Below are 13,424 nucleotides of genomic sequence, written 5' to 3'. Positions count from 1 at the left end.
CTTGATTATGAATCACTTGGTACTTGCGAACCATGCCTCATGGGAAAGATGACTAAAACTCCATTCTCCGGAACTATGGAGCGAGCAATTGATTTGTTAGAAATCATATATACTGATGTATGTGGTCCAATGAATATTGAACATCACGGTGGGTATCATTAATTTCTCACCTTCACAGATGATTTGAGTAGATATGGCTATATCTACTTAATGAAACATAAGTCTGGAACATTTGAAAAGTTCAAAGAATTTTAGAGTGAAGTTGAAAATCATCATAACAAGAAAATAAAGTTTCTACGATCTGATCGTGGAGGAGAATATTTGAGTTACGAGTTTGGTTTACATTTGAAACAATGCGGAATAGTTTCGCAACTCACGCCACCCGGAACACCACAGCGTAATGGTGTGTCCGAACATCGTAATCGTACTTTACTAGATATGGTGCGATCTATGATGTCTCTTACTGATTTACCGCTATCGTTTTGGGGTTATGCTTTAGAGACGGCCACATTTATGTTAAATAGGGCACCATCAAAATCCGTTGAGATGACGCCTTATGAACTGTGGTTTGGCAAGAAACCAAAGTTGTCGTTTCTTAAAATTTGGGGCTGCAATGCTTATGTGAAAAAGCTTCAACCTGATAAGCTCGAACCCAAATTGGAGAAATGTGTCTTCATAGGATACCCAAAGGAGACTGTTGGGTACACCTTCTATCACAGATCCGAAGGCAAGACATTCATTGCCAAGAATGGATCCTCTCTAGAGAAGGAGTTTCTCTCAAAAGAAGTGAGTGGGAGGAAACTAGAGCTTGATGAGGTAACTGTACCTGCTCCCTTATTGGAAAATAGTTCATCACAGAAACCAGTTCCGGTGACGACTACACCAATTAGGGAGGAAGCTGATGATATTGATCATGAAACTTCAGATCAAGTTACTACCAAACCTTATAGGTCAACCAGAGTAAGATCCGCACCAGAGTGGTACGGCAATCCTATTCTGGAGGTCATGTTACTTGACCATGGCGAGCCTACAAACTATGAGGAAGCGATGATGAGCCCAGATTCCGCAAAATGGCTTGAGGCCATGAAATCTGAGATGGGATCCATGTATGAGAACAAAGTGTGGACTATGGTTGACTTGCCCGATGATCGGTAGGCCATTGAGAATAAATGGATCTTCAAGAAGAAGACTGACGCTGATGGTAATGTTACTGTCTACAAAGCTTGACTTGTTGCGAAAGGTTTTCGACAAGTTCAAGGGGTTGACTACGATGAGACTTTCTCACCCGTAGCGATGCTTAAGTCTGTCCGAATCATGTTAGTAATTGCCGCATTTTATGATTATGAAATTTGGCAAATGGAAGTCAAAACTGCATTCCTGAATGGATTTCTAGAAGAAGAGTTGTATATGATGTAACCAGAAGGTTTTGTCGATCGAAAGGATGCTAACAAAGTGTGCAAGCTCCAGTGATCCATTTATGGACGGGTGCAAGCCTCTCGGAGTTGGAATAAACGCTTTGATAGTGTGATCAAAGCATATGGTTTTATACAGACTTTTGGAGAAGCCTGTATTTAGAAGAAAGTGAGTGGGAGCTCTATAGCATTTCTAATATTATATGTGGATGACATATTATTGATTGGAAATGATATAGAATTTCTGGATAGCATAAAAGGATACTTGAATAAAAGTTTTTTCAATGAAAGATCTAGGTGAAGCTGCTTACATATTGGGCATCAAGATCTATAGAGATAGATCAAGACGCTTAATTGGACTTTCACAAAGTACATACCTTGATAAAGTTTTGAAAAAAGTTCAAAATGGATCAAGCAAAGAAAGGGTTCTTGCCTGTAATACAAGGTGTGAAATCGAGTCAGACTCAATGCCCGACCACTGCAGAAGATAGAAAGAAAATGAAAGAAGTTCCCTATGCTTCAGCCATAGGCTCTATCATGTATGCAATGTTGTGTACCAAACCTGATGTGTGCCTTGTTATTAGTTTAGCAGGGAGGTACCAAAGTAATCCAGGAGTGGATCACTGGACAACGGTCAAGAACATCCTGAAATACCTGAAAAGGACTAAGGATATGTTTCTCGTTTATGGAAGTGATGAAGAGCTAGTCATAAATGGTTATGTCGATGCAAGCTTTGACACTGATCCGGATGATTCTAAATCGCAAACCGGATATGTGTTTATATTGAACGGTGGAGCTGTCAGTCGGTGCAGTTCTAAACAAAGCATCGTGGCGGGATCTACAGGTGAAGCGGAGTACATAGCTGCTTCAGAAGCAGCAAATGAAGGAGTCTGGATGAAGGACTTCATATCCGATCTAGGTGTCATACCTAGTGCATCGAGTCCAATGAAAACCTTTTGTGACAATACCGGTGCAATTGCCTTGGCAAAGGAATCCAGATATCACAAGAAGACCAAGCACATCAAGAGACGCTTCAATTCCATCGGGGACCAAGTCCAGGTGGGAGACATAGAGATTTGCAAGATACATACGGATCTGGATGTTGCAGACCCGTTGACTAAGCCTCTTCCGCGAGCAAAACATGATCAGCACCAAGGCTCCATGGGTGTTAGAATCATTACTATGTAATCTAGATTATTGACTCTAGTGCAAGTGGGAGACTGAAGGAAATATGCCCTAGAGGCAATAATAAAGTTATTATTTATTCCCTTATATCATGTTGAATGTTTATTATTCATGCTAGAATTGTATTAACCGGAAACATGATACATGTGTGAATACATAGACAAACTAAGTGTCACTAGTATGCCTCTATCTGACTAGCTCGTTTATCAAAGATGGTTATGTTTCCTAACCATGGACAAAACAGTTGTCATTTGATTAATGGGATCACATCATAGGGAGAATGATGTGATTGACTTGACCCATTCCGTTAGCTTAGCACTTGATCGTTTAGTATGTTGCTACTGCTTTCTTCATGACTTATACATGTTCCTGTGACTATGAGATTATGCAACTCCCGTTTACAGGAGGAACACTTTGTGTGCTACCAAACGTCATAACGTAACTGGGTGATTCTAAAGGTGCTCTACAGGTGTCTCCAAAGGTACTTGTTGGGTTGGCATATTTTGAGATTAGGATTTGTCACTCCGATTGTCGGAGAGGTATCTCTGGGCCCACTCAGTAATGCACATCACTATAAGCCTTGCAAGCATTGCAACTAATTAGTTAGTTGTGGGATGATGTATTACGGAATGAGTAAAGAGACTTGCCAGTAACGAGATTGAACTAGGTATTGAGATACCGACGATCGAATCTCGGGCATGTAACATACTGATGACAAAGGGAACAACGTATGTTGTGATGCGGTTTGACCGATAAAGATCTTTGTAGAATATGTAGGAGCCAATATGAGCATCCAGGTTCCGCTATTGGTTATTGACCGGAAACATGTCTCGGTCATGTCTACATAGTTCTCGAACCCGTAGGGTCTGCACACTTAAAGTTAGAGACAGTTATATTATGAGTTTATAAGTTTTGATGTGCCTAAGGTAGTTCGGAGTCCCGGATGTGATCACGGACATAACGAGGAGTCTCAAAATGGTCGAGATGTAAAGATCGATATATTGGATGACTATATTTGGACACCGGAATGGTTTCGGGTGAGATCGGGATAATACCGGAGCACCGGGAGGTTATCGGAACCCCCCGGGAGGTATATGGGCCTTAATGGGCTTTAGTGGAAAGGAGGGGAAAGGAGCAAGGGAGCCCCCCCCCCAAAGCCCAATCCGAATTGGGAGGGGGGCCGGCCGCCCCTTTCCTTCCTCCCTCCTTCCTCTTCCTACCCTCTCCCTCTCCAAGTAGGAAAAGGAGGAGTCCTACTCCCGGTGGGAGTAGGACTCCCCATCTTGGGCGTGCCTCCTCCTCCTGGCCGTCCCCCTCCTCCCCTCCTTTATATACAGAGGAGGGGGGCACCCCATAGACACAACAATTGATCATTGATCTCTTAGCCGTGTGCGGTGCCCCCCTTCCCCATAATCCACCTCGATAATATCATAGAGGTGCTTAGGTGAAGCCCTACGTCGGTAGAACATCATCATCGTCACCACGCCGTCGTGCTGACGAAACTCTCCCTTGACACTCAGCTGGATCGGAGTTCGAGGGACGACATCGAGCTGTACGGGTGCAAGAACTCAGAGGTGTCGTGCTTTCGGTGCTTGATCGGTCGGGCCGTAAAGACGTATGGCTACATCAACCGCGTTGTGCTAACGCTTCGGCTTTCGGTCTACAAGGGTACATGGACACACTCTCCCATCTCGTTGCTATGCATCACCATGATCCTGCGTGTGCGTAGGAATTTTTTTGAAATTACTACGTTCCCCAACAGTCTATAGTCCGGTTTGACCCTATATGACCTTGACCTCTTTTTCTTAATCCTCTTTCCTTTTTCTTCTTTAATATCACACGTGCTATTAAAACTATTTACTCCACGGACGTACAAGGACTCCTTCCGAGCCCGGTTTCATATAAACAATTGTGGGCTGTCCCTCTCAAGGAATTTCTCCCTCAAAGGTGAAAGCGAAGCAGACGTGCGGCAGGGCGCGCAAAGGATCTTCAAGACCACCTTTTCTCTTTAGAACCCGTATAGAGCTTTCCTTTGCTCACAAATTATCAGCGTGTAAAATAGCCTTGACGCTTATAGCATCCTCTGTAAGAGCACGTTTTGACTTATCATTCAGATTATAATGGAACCAGTTTTCGCCCAACCCTATTTGGTATTGGCTTATTTCCTGATCTGTATGTCATATTGGCACATGCGCTGTGCAAATGGCTCATAATGCGAGGGGCTTCATTCAGCCTCATATATCAAAAAAGTCCGAACACTTTTATAGTATACTTCGGCATCCTGAATGTGGCATTATATGCATCGGCTCGGAATCATGTCTTTGGTCAATAGTTGGGTTGCCCGGCTCCTGTGGTTACCACCTTACGTTCCGCTTGTTCGGCTAAGGTAGTAATGGGAGAACTACAGTGAATGTGTTTCTGGCTCGTCCGGTCAAACACCTCAGTGGAGAAAGCCGAAAACTGACTGTCATGGTGCGGCGAGAGCTGGTGAGCCATTCGGCTACTTAATATAAATCTCTTGCGATTTCTTCTGTATTATACGAAGGACTGGCTTCGGCTCAGTCACGCGTCTAAGGCATCCCAGTGTGGACAGCCGCATACGCACCAGGGGCTACTACTTTGCCCCACCATCAAACTCCTATGTCTAAGTGAAAGTGCTAAAGCCGCATAGTCTGATTGCCTGGTTCTCTATGTAGTCACCTCCTTTACGGACCAAGACATTGGGTCAAGAGTGATTATACACTATCCCGAACACCCCCGTAGTATCTACATGGAGGCTGGAGCCGACGACTGGCAAACTCTCAGTGATAAAAACGGCTGCACAGGAGGAAAAGAGTTCAGATAAAAGCATAAATATATTACAAAGCCTTGATTTCTAATATATCATCTGGGAAGTTTGGATACATTTATTCGAACATGATGTCCTTTGAGCATTGGCCCTCTATTAAGCGGGCACCCTCCAGGACGTCTTCGAAATAGCGCTCCGGCTTGCGGTGGTCCTTGCCCCGGGGCGGACCCTCAACTGCTATGACGGCCGCCTTCATCTTTGCCCAGTGCATCTTGACACGGGCAAAGGCCATCCGCGCACCTTCTATGCACGCCGAGCGCTTGACAGTGTCAACTCGGGGCAAGGCATCGCTCAACCGCTTGACCAGGCCGAAGTAGCTGCTTGGAATAGGTCCGGCTGGCCATAGCTGGACTATGATGTCCTTCATGGCCAAACCGGACATCCTATGCAGCTCCGTCAGCTGCATCATTTGGTTGTTTAGCAGCGCTGGCTGATCCGGCGCCAAGTACTGCAACCAGAAGAGCTTCTCCATCGTGTTCCCTTCTTGGGCCCGAAAATACTAGGCGACATCGGCAGCACTCCTCGGTAGATCCGCAAAGGCGTCTGATGTCTCTTGAAGCTACGTCGGTATTTCCCCAAAGAGGAAGGGATGATGCAGCACAACGGCGGTAGGTATTTCCCTCAGATATGAAACCAAGGTTATCGAACCATTAGGAGAACCAAGCAACACAACGTAAACAACTCCTGCACACAAATAACAACACCTCGCAACCCGACGTGCTAAAGGGGTTGTCAATCCCTTTCAGGTAACGGCACCAGAAATGGTGCGTGGACGGGATAAAATTGTAACAGATTGAATAAATAGATCACAAATAAAATAAAGTGCAGCAAAGTATTTTTGTATTTTTGGCTTAATAGATCTGAAAATAAATGCAAGGAAAAATAGATCGCAAAGAAAATATATGAGAAAGAAGACCCAGGGGTCTTAGGTTTCACTAGTGGCTTCTCACGAGGAAAATAGCAAACTGTGGGTAAACAATTACTGTTGGCCAATTGATAGAACTTGAAATAATCATGACGATATCCAGGAAATGATGATTATATAGGCATCACGTCCAAGATTAGTAGACCGACTCCTGCCTGCATCTACTACTATTACTCCACACATCGACCGCTATCCAACATGCATCTAGTGTATTATGTTCATGGAAAAACGGAGTAATGCAATAAGAACAATGACATAATGTAGACAAGATCTATCTATGTAGAGATAGACCCCATCGTTTTATCCTTAGTAGCAATGATACATACGTGTCAGTTCCCTTTCTATCACTGGGATCAAGCACCGCAAGATCGAACCAACTACAAAGCACCTCTTCCCATTGAAAGATAAATAGATCAAGTTGGCCAAACAAAACCCAAATATCAGAGAAGAAATACGAGGCTATAAGAGATCAAAGAAACACAAATCATGGATATAAAAAGATATAACTGATCATAAACTCGAAGTTCATCAGATCCCAACAAACACACCACAAAAGAGTTACATCATATGGATCTCCAAGAGACCATTGTATTGAGAATTCAGCGAGAGAGAGAGAAAGCCATCTAGCTACTAACTACCAACCTGAAGGTCTACAAAGAACTACTAACGCATCGTCGGAGAGGCACCAATGGAGGTGGTGAACCCCATCCGACATGGTGTCTAGACTGGATCTGGTGGTTTTGGACTCTGCGGCGGCTGGATGAATATTTCATCTACTCCCCTAGGGTTTCTGGAATATTGGGGTATTTATAGAGCAAAGAGGCGGTCCGAGGGGCACCCGAGGTGGGCACAACCCACCAGGGCGGGCCTGAGCCTCCTGGCGCGCCCTGGTGGGTTGTGCCTCCCTCGAGGCACCCCCCGGGCGCAGCCAGGGCCCGTTGTGTTCCGTCTAGCCCATAAAAATTCTCCGTGGAGTTTCGTGGCATTTGGACTCCGTCTGATATTGATTTTCTGCGCTGTAAAAAACGTGGAAAAAACAGCAACTGGCACTTGGCACTATGTCAATAGGTTAGTACCAAAAAATGATATAAAATGATTATAAAACATCCAAGATTGATAATATAACAGCATGGAACAATAAACAATTATAGATACGTTGGAGACGTATCAGCATCCCCAAGCTTAACTCCTACTCGTCCTTGAGTAGGTAAGTGAGATAAATAGAATTTTTCATGTGGAATGATGCCTATCATGTCATATCATATTTCTTTTCTTTATAGCATGGACAATTGGACTTCTATGTGATTCAAAGCAATAGTCTAGTTTTGGATGCACAAGCAGAGATCATACTTGGTGCACATGAAGGCTAGCAAAAGAATGAGAAGCGACCAACCAAGAAACGGATAATCTCATAGGCAAGCATTAAGCATAAATAACACCGAATAATGCACCATAAGTAGGATATAATTTCATTGCATGACTATTGACTTTCGTACTTGCATAGGGAATCACAAATTAACACCAATATTCTTACTAAAGCATAATTACTCATCAACATAACTCACATATCACATCATCATATCTTAAAACTATTCTTAAGAACCAATTTTATTTTGTCCAATGATCTTCATGAAAGTTTTTTATTATATCCTTCTTGGATATCTATCACTTTGATACTAATTTTCATGTGTTGCTTTTCATAAGCTCAAACAAATATAAGTGAAGATCATGAGCATAATTTTTTTCTTCTTTCTCTCAAAATAATTTAAGTGAAGCAAGAGAGAATTTCTTTAAAATTTTACTAACTCTCAAATAAATCTAAGTGAAGCAAGAGAGCATTTCGTCAAAAATACTAAGCACACCGTGCTCAAAAAGATATAAGTGAAGCACTAGAGCAAGTCCTATTGCTCATAAAAAAAATTAAGTGAAGCATAGAGAGCAATTCTAACAACATGACATAATTTTGGCTCTCTCAAATAAGTATGTCCAGCAAGGATTGATGACTTAAAACACAAAATAAAACAAGCTAAGAGTCATATCATACAAGATGCTCCAAGCAAAACACATATCATGTGACGAATACAAATATAGCTTCAAGTAAAATACCAGTAGTTGTTGAAAGAAAGCGGGGATGCCACTCAGGGGCATCCCCAAGCTTAGTTGGTTGCTCATTTTTTGGATAATAGCTTGGGATGCCGGGGCATCCACAAGCTTAGGCTCTTCCATCCTTCCTTCATCTATCGTAAGATAACCCAAAACTTGAAAACTTCAATCACACAAAACTCAACAAAACCTTCGTGAGATCCATTAGTATAAGAAAAATAAATCACTACTATAAGTTCTGTGTCAAACCAATCATATTTTATTTTTTTATTATATCTATTGTATTCCAACTTTTCTATGGGAAAAACTCATCAAAGAAAACCATAGAGCCATCAAAATAAGCACACAACACAAAGAAAACAGAACAGTCTGGAGTAATCTAATTTGTACGAATACTTATGGAACTCCAAAAATTCTACCAAATTAGGAACACCAAGGTACTCTGTATATTAATCTTCTGAAAAAATAATCAGGGCAAAATCACTTTTCTGTGATTTATGAAAATTATTTTCGTGAGTGCAAAGTTTCTGTCTTTTTCAGCAAGATCAAGCAACTATCACCCAAGAAGATCCTAAAGGCTTTACTTGGCACAAACACTAACTAAAACAGAAAAAACACAATCATAACAGTAGCATAATTGTACTAACACTCAAAAACAGAAAGCAAAAGGCAAGAATAAAATTTACTCATTGGGTTGCCTCCCAACAAGCGCTATAGTTTTACGCCCTTAGCTAGGCAATAAGCAAGGATCTAAGTTTTGTCTTCCTTCTTATTCTTAATTTTCATAGAGGTATTTTCATCAAGGGGTTTTGTAAACACAACATAAAACATATTATCCATGGAAACTTTAGCATTCCTTAGTTGGTTTTCATCATAACCCCTTTGATTTCCCGCAACAATCCAAGAGTAGTGTTGATTAACATTATTAAAAACTTGTTGGATTATATCTAGAACGGGGGCCTCCTTTTTAAGATTCTCATCAAAGATCTTATTATCCCCAAGCAAATTCCTTAATGCATAGTCACCATTGTAAATAATTTCATCTATCACGGGTTTTTCACGATTCATACCATAAAATTCAAAGATTTCCCTAGCTTCCCAAATTATGTAGTCAAACTCATCTATAAGAACGAGAGTGGCCAACTTTTTGGCTCTAGGATTCTTTATATCGGGAAGCTCAAAAAAAATCTTTGCAAGGTAGGATGAGTATGAATAAATTTACTTTCAAGCTTCAGAACTAGTGCTGAAATAGCATCCGAATAAGATCTAGTAGTTTTAAGTATATAAGCATCATCAAGAATTAGATTTCCAACACAATTGAAAAATTCTTGGATGTGTTCTTTTACCATAATATTCCCTTGCCCCAAGATAAAAGTTTTAGCATCCAGATTGCTCGTACGTCCAATTTTAGGAGTTAGGCCATCATCTATTGGTGCCATACCGAAATCACTCATGATTGAAAGCAAAGGATATATCTGACAAGAAAACGGCGAACGGAAAAAGAGAGGCGAATAAAATGGCAAATTTTTGTGAAGTGGGCGAGAGGAAAATGAGAGGCAAATGGCAAATAATATAAATTGCAAGGAGATGATATTTGTGATTAGGAACCTGGTATATGTTGAAGATCCTCCCAAGAAACAGTGCCAGAAATTCCTTTTGATGTCACTTGAAGCTACGTCGGTATTTCCCCAAAGAGGAAGGGATGATGCAGCACAGCGGCGGTAGGTATTTCCCTCAGATATCAAACCAAGGTTATTGAACCAATAGGAGAACCAAGAAACACAACATAGACAGCCTCTGCACACAAATAACAACACCTCGCAACCAGACGTGTCAAAGGGGTTGTCAATCCCTTTCAGGTAACGGCTCCAAAAATGGTGCGTGGATGGGATAAAATTGTAATAGATTGAATAAATAGATCGTAAATAAAATAAAGTGCAGCAAAGTATTTTTGTATTTTTGGTTTAATAGATCTGAAAATAAATGCAAGGAAAAATAGATCGCAAAGCAAATATATGAGAAAGAAGACCCAGGGGCCGTAGGTTTCACTAGTGGCTTCTCTCAACAAAAAATAGCAAACGGTGGGTAAATAGATTACTGTTGGGAAATTGATAGAACTTCAAATAATCATGACGATATCCAGGCAATGATCATTATATAGGCATCACGTCCAAGATTAGTAGACCGACTCCTGCCTGCATCTACTACTATTACTCCACACATCGACCGCTATCCAGCATGCATCTAGTGTATTAAGTTCATGGAAAAACGAAGTAATGCAATAAGAACGATGACATGATGTAGACAAGGTCTATCTATGTAGAGATAGACCCCATCGTTTTATCCTTAGTAGCAACGATACATACGTGTCGGTTCCCTTTCTGTCACTGGGATCAACCACCGTAAGATCAAACCAACTACAAAGCACCTCTTGCCATTGCAAGATAAATAGATCAAGTTGGCCAAACAAAACCCAAATATCGGAGAAGAAATATGAGGCTATAAGAGATCATGCATATAAGAGATCAAAGAAACTCAAATAACTTTCATGGATATAAAAAGATATAATTGATCATAAACTCGAAGTTCATCAGATCCCAACAAACACACTGCAAAAGAGTTACATCATATGGATCTCCAAGAGACCATTGTATTGAGAATTCAGCAAGAGAGAGAAAGCCATCTAGCTACTAACTACGGACCCGAAGGTCTACAAAGAACTACTCACGCATCATTGGAGAGGCACCAATGGAGGTGGTGAACCACATCTGAGATGTTGTCTAGATTAGATCTGGTGATTCTGGACTCTGCGGCGGCTGGATGAATATTTCATCGACTCCCCTAGGGTTTCTAGAATATTGGGGTATTTATAGAGCAAAGAGGCAGTCCGAGGGGCACCCGAGGCGGGCACAACCCACTAGGGAGGGCCTGGGCCTCCTGGCGCACCCTGGTGGGCTGTGCCTCCCTCGGGGCAGCCCCCTGGTGCAACCAGGGCCCGTTGTGTTCCTTCTGGACCATAAAAATTCTTTGTGGAGTTTCATGGCATTTGGACTCCGTTTGATATTGATTTTCTGCGATGTAAAAAACATGGAAAAACAGCAACTCGCACTTGGCACTATGTCAATAGGTTAGTACCAAAAATGACATAAAATGATTATAGAACATCCAAGATTTATAATATAACAGCATGGAACAATAAAAATCATATATACGTTGGAGACGTATCAGCGTCTGGAGCACTCCATAGTTGATTTAGCAAAGTGTATCTTCGACCGCCAAATATACTCTGTAAAAGAAAAAGGCTTACCAGCCGCTATCTGTTCGGCTTGCTTGATCTCCTCGTGAGCCGCCCGGGACTCGGTCCGCGCCTCCTTTGCCTCTTGAAGAGCCTTGGTGAGTTCGGCCGCTTGGGCCTTGTTCCTCTCCTCCAAGGACTCACACTTATTGGCAGCCTCCTGGAGCGCTTGCTCCACTTCGGTCACCCTCGCCTCATACTGATGGCGGGCGACCTTTTCGGCCTCTACATCTGCAGCTGCTTTGTCTGCGGTTGCTTTACTTTCCTTCGCCTCCTCCTTGGCCTCGGCAAGGGCACTCTTGAGGGCCTCGACCTCGGTCCCGTTGTCTACAATCATATACATAGCAGCACATGAGCGTAAACTCTGAGATTGCATTATAACTTAGGCTTGTAAGGGGTCTTTTAAAAGCATACCTTGGGTCTCATCGAACTGCTTGTTAATACGGTCGATCTCATCATCAGCCAGCTTCAGTTTCCGCTGGAGTTCGGAAACTTCGGCGTCCTTGGCTGAAGCCGCCAACAGTGAAGCTTGTTTGCCAAAATAGTTAAACGTGTTATCTCCTGCTCCTTTTTCCAAAGAACCGAACAGATTCTCAGGGGCTACTATCTATATACAGGCATATTCTTCCAGTGTGAAAAAAGGCTAAGCATATTATATCACATACCTCAAAGCATGTTAACAGGCTAGTGAAAGCTTCGTTCAGTCCACTTTTGGTGGACTGAACCTTCTCAGCCACCGTACCCATCAAGGTACGGTGCTCCTCGACGACGAAAACACGTTGAAGTGCTTCCCTCAATGTATCTGGCTCCTCCGGATTGATAGAGGTCGTTGATGGAGTCGACACTCCCCCCTCCCTTAAAGGGGGCTGCTCGCTCGACTCCGGAGCCATGTGGGTCTCCAGAGCTTTATTCGGCTAGGGGCCAAACTGATCCAGGCCCCCGTCATCAGTTTCCATGGGGATTGTGCTCCCCATGTTTTCGGCAGCCGAAGCATTACCCTCTGGCGCCGTTTCAGCAGTCTTCCGCACCTCTCCCTGGCCTGGAGAAGTCCTTTGGGACAACACCATGGTGTCATCCGCGGCATGTGGCGGAGAGGTTCGTGGGGGCGTTTCGCTCTCCATCATCTCCGGCGCCAACGAGTTCCCCGAAGACGACGATTGTTGGGGGAGATCACGGGCCGGACTGAAATACGTAAATGATATGTTATCCTAAAAATTTGCAAAAGGCCGAAAATGTGTGTAGTATCTTTGAATACTTAAGATTCGGCTAGGGGCTTCACCCTCGGGCGGACGGGGCGGATGGTCTTGGCATGCGAGCCCGAGCCATCCGAGAGGGATATCTTCCCCCGTTTTGATGCCTCCGCCTGTGGATCTGCGGAGGCCGCCCTCTTCTTCTTCTCCTTGAGAGGAGAGTTGCTCTCTTCCTCCTCCTCTTCGTCCTCATCTCCTTCGTGGGAGGAGAGAACTTCGGTATCTTCGGACACCATGTCCGAAGCACCTTTAAGGTGAAGGCCAGTTCTGGCCTCCTTGCCCTTCTTCTTGGCCTTCTTCTCCGTCGCCTGGTACAGCACCGGGACCAGCATCTTCGTTAGCAAGGGAATGGCTGGGTCTTCGGGTAACAGAGACGGACATCAAATCCGCTCCGCCTTCTTTGTCA

This window comes from Triticum dicoccoides, chromosome 3B (genome assembly GCF_002162155.2).
Source record: "Triticum dicoccoides isolate Atlit2015 ecotype Zavitan chromosome 3B, WEW_v2.0, whole genome shotgun sequence".
In the NCBI taxonomy this organism is placed as follows: Eukaryota; Viridiplantae; Streptophyta; class Magnoliopsida; order Poales; family Poaceae; genus Triticum; species Triticum dicoccoides.
This window is presented reverse-complemented; position numbering follows the sequence as displayed.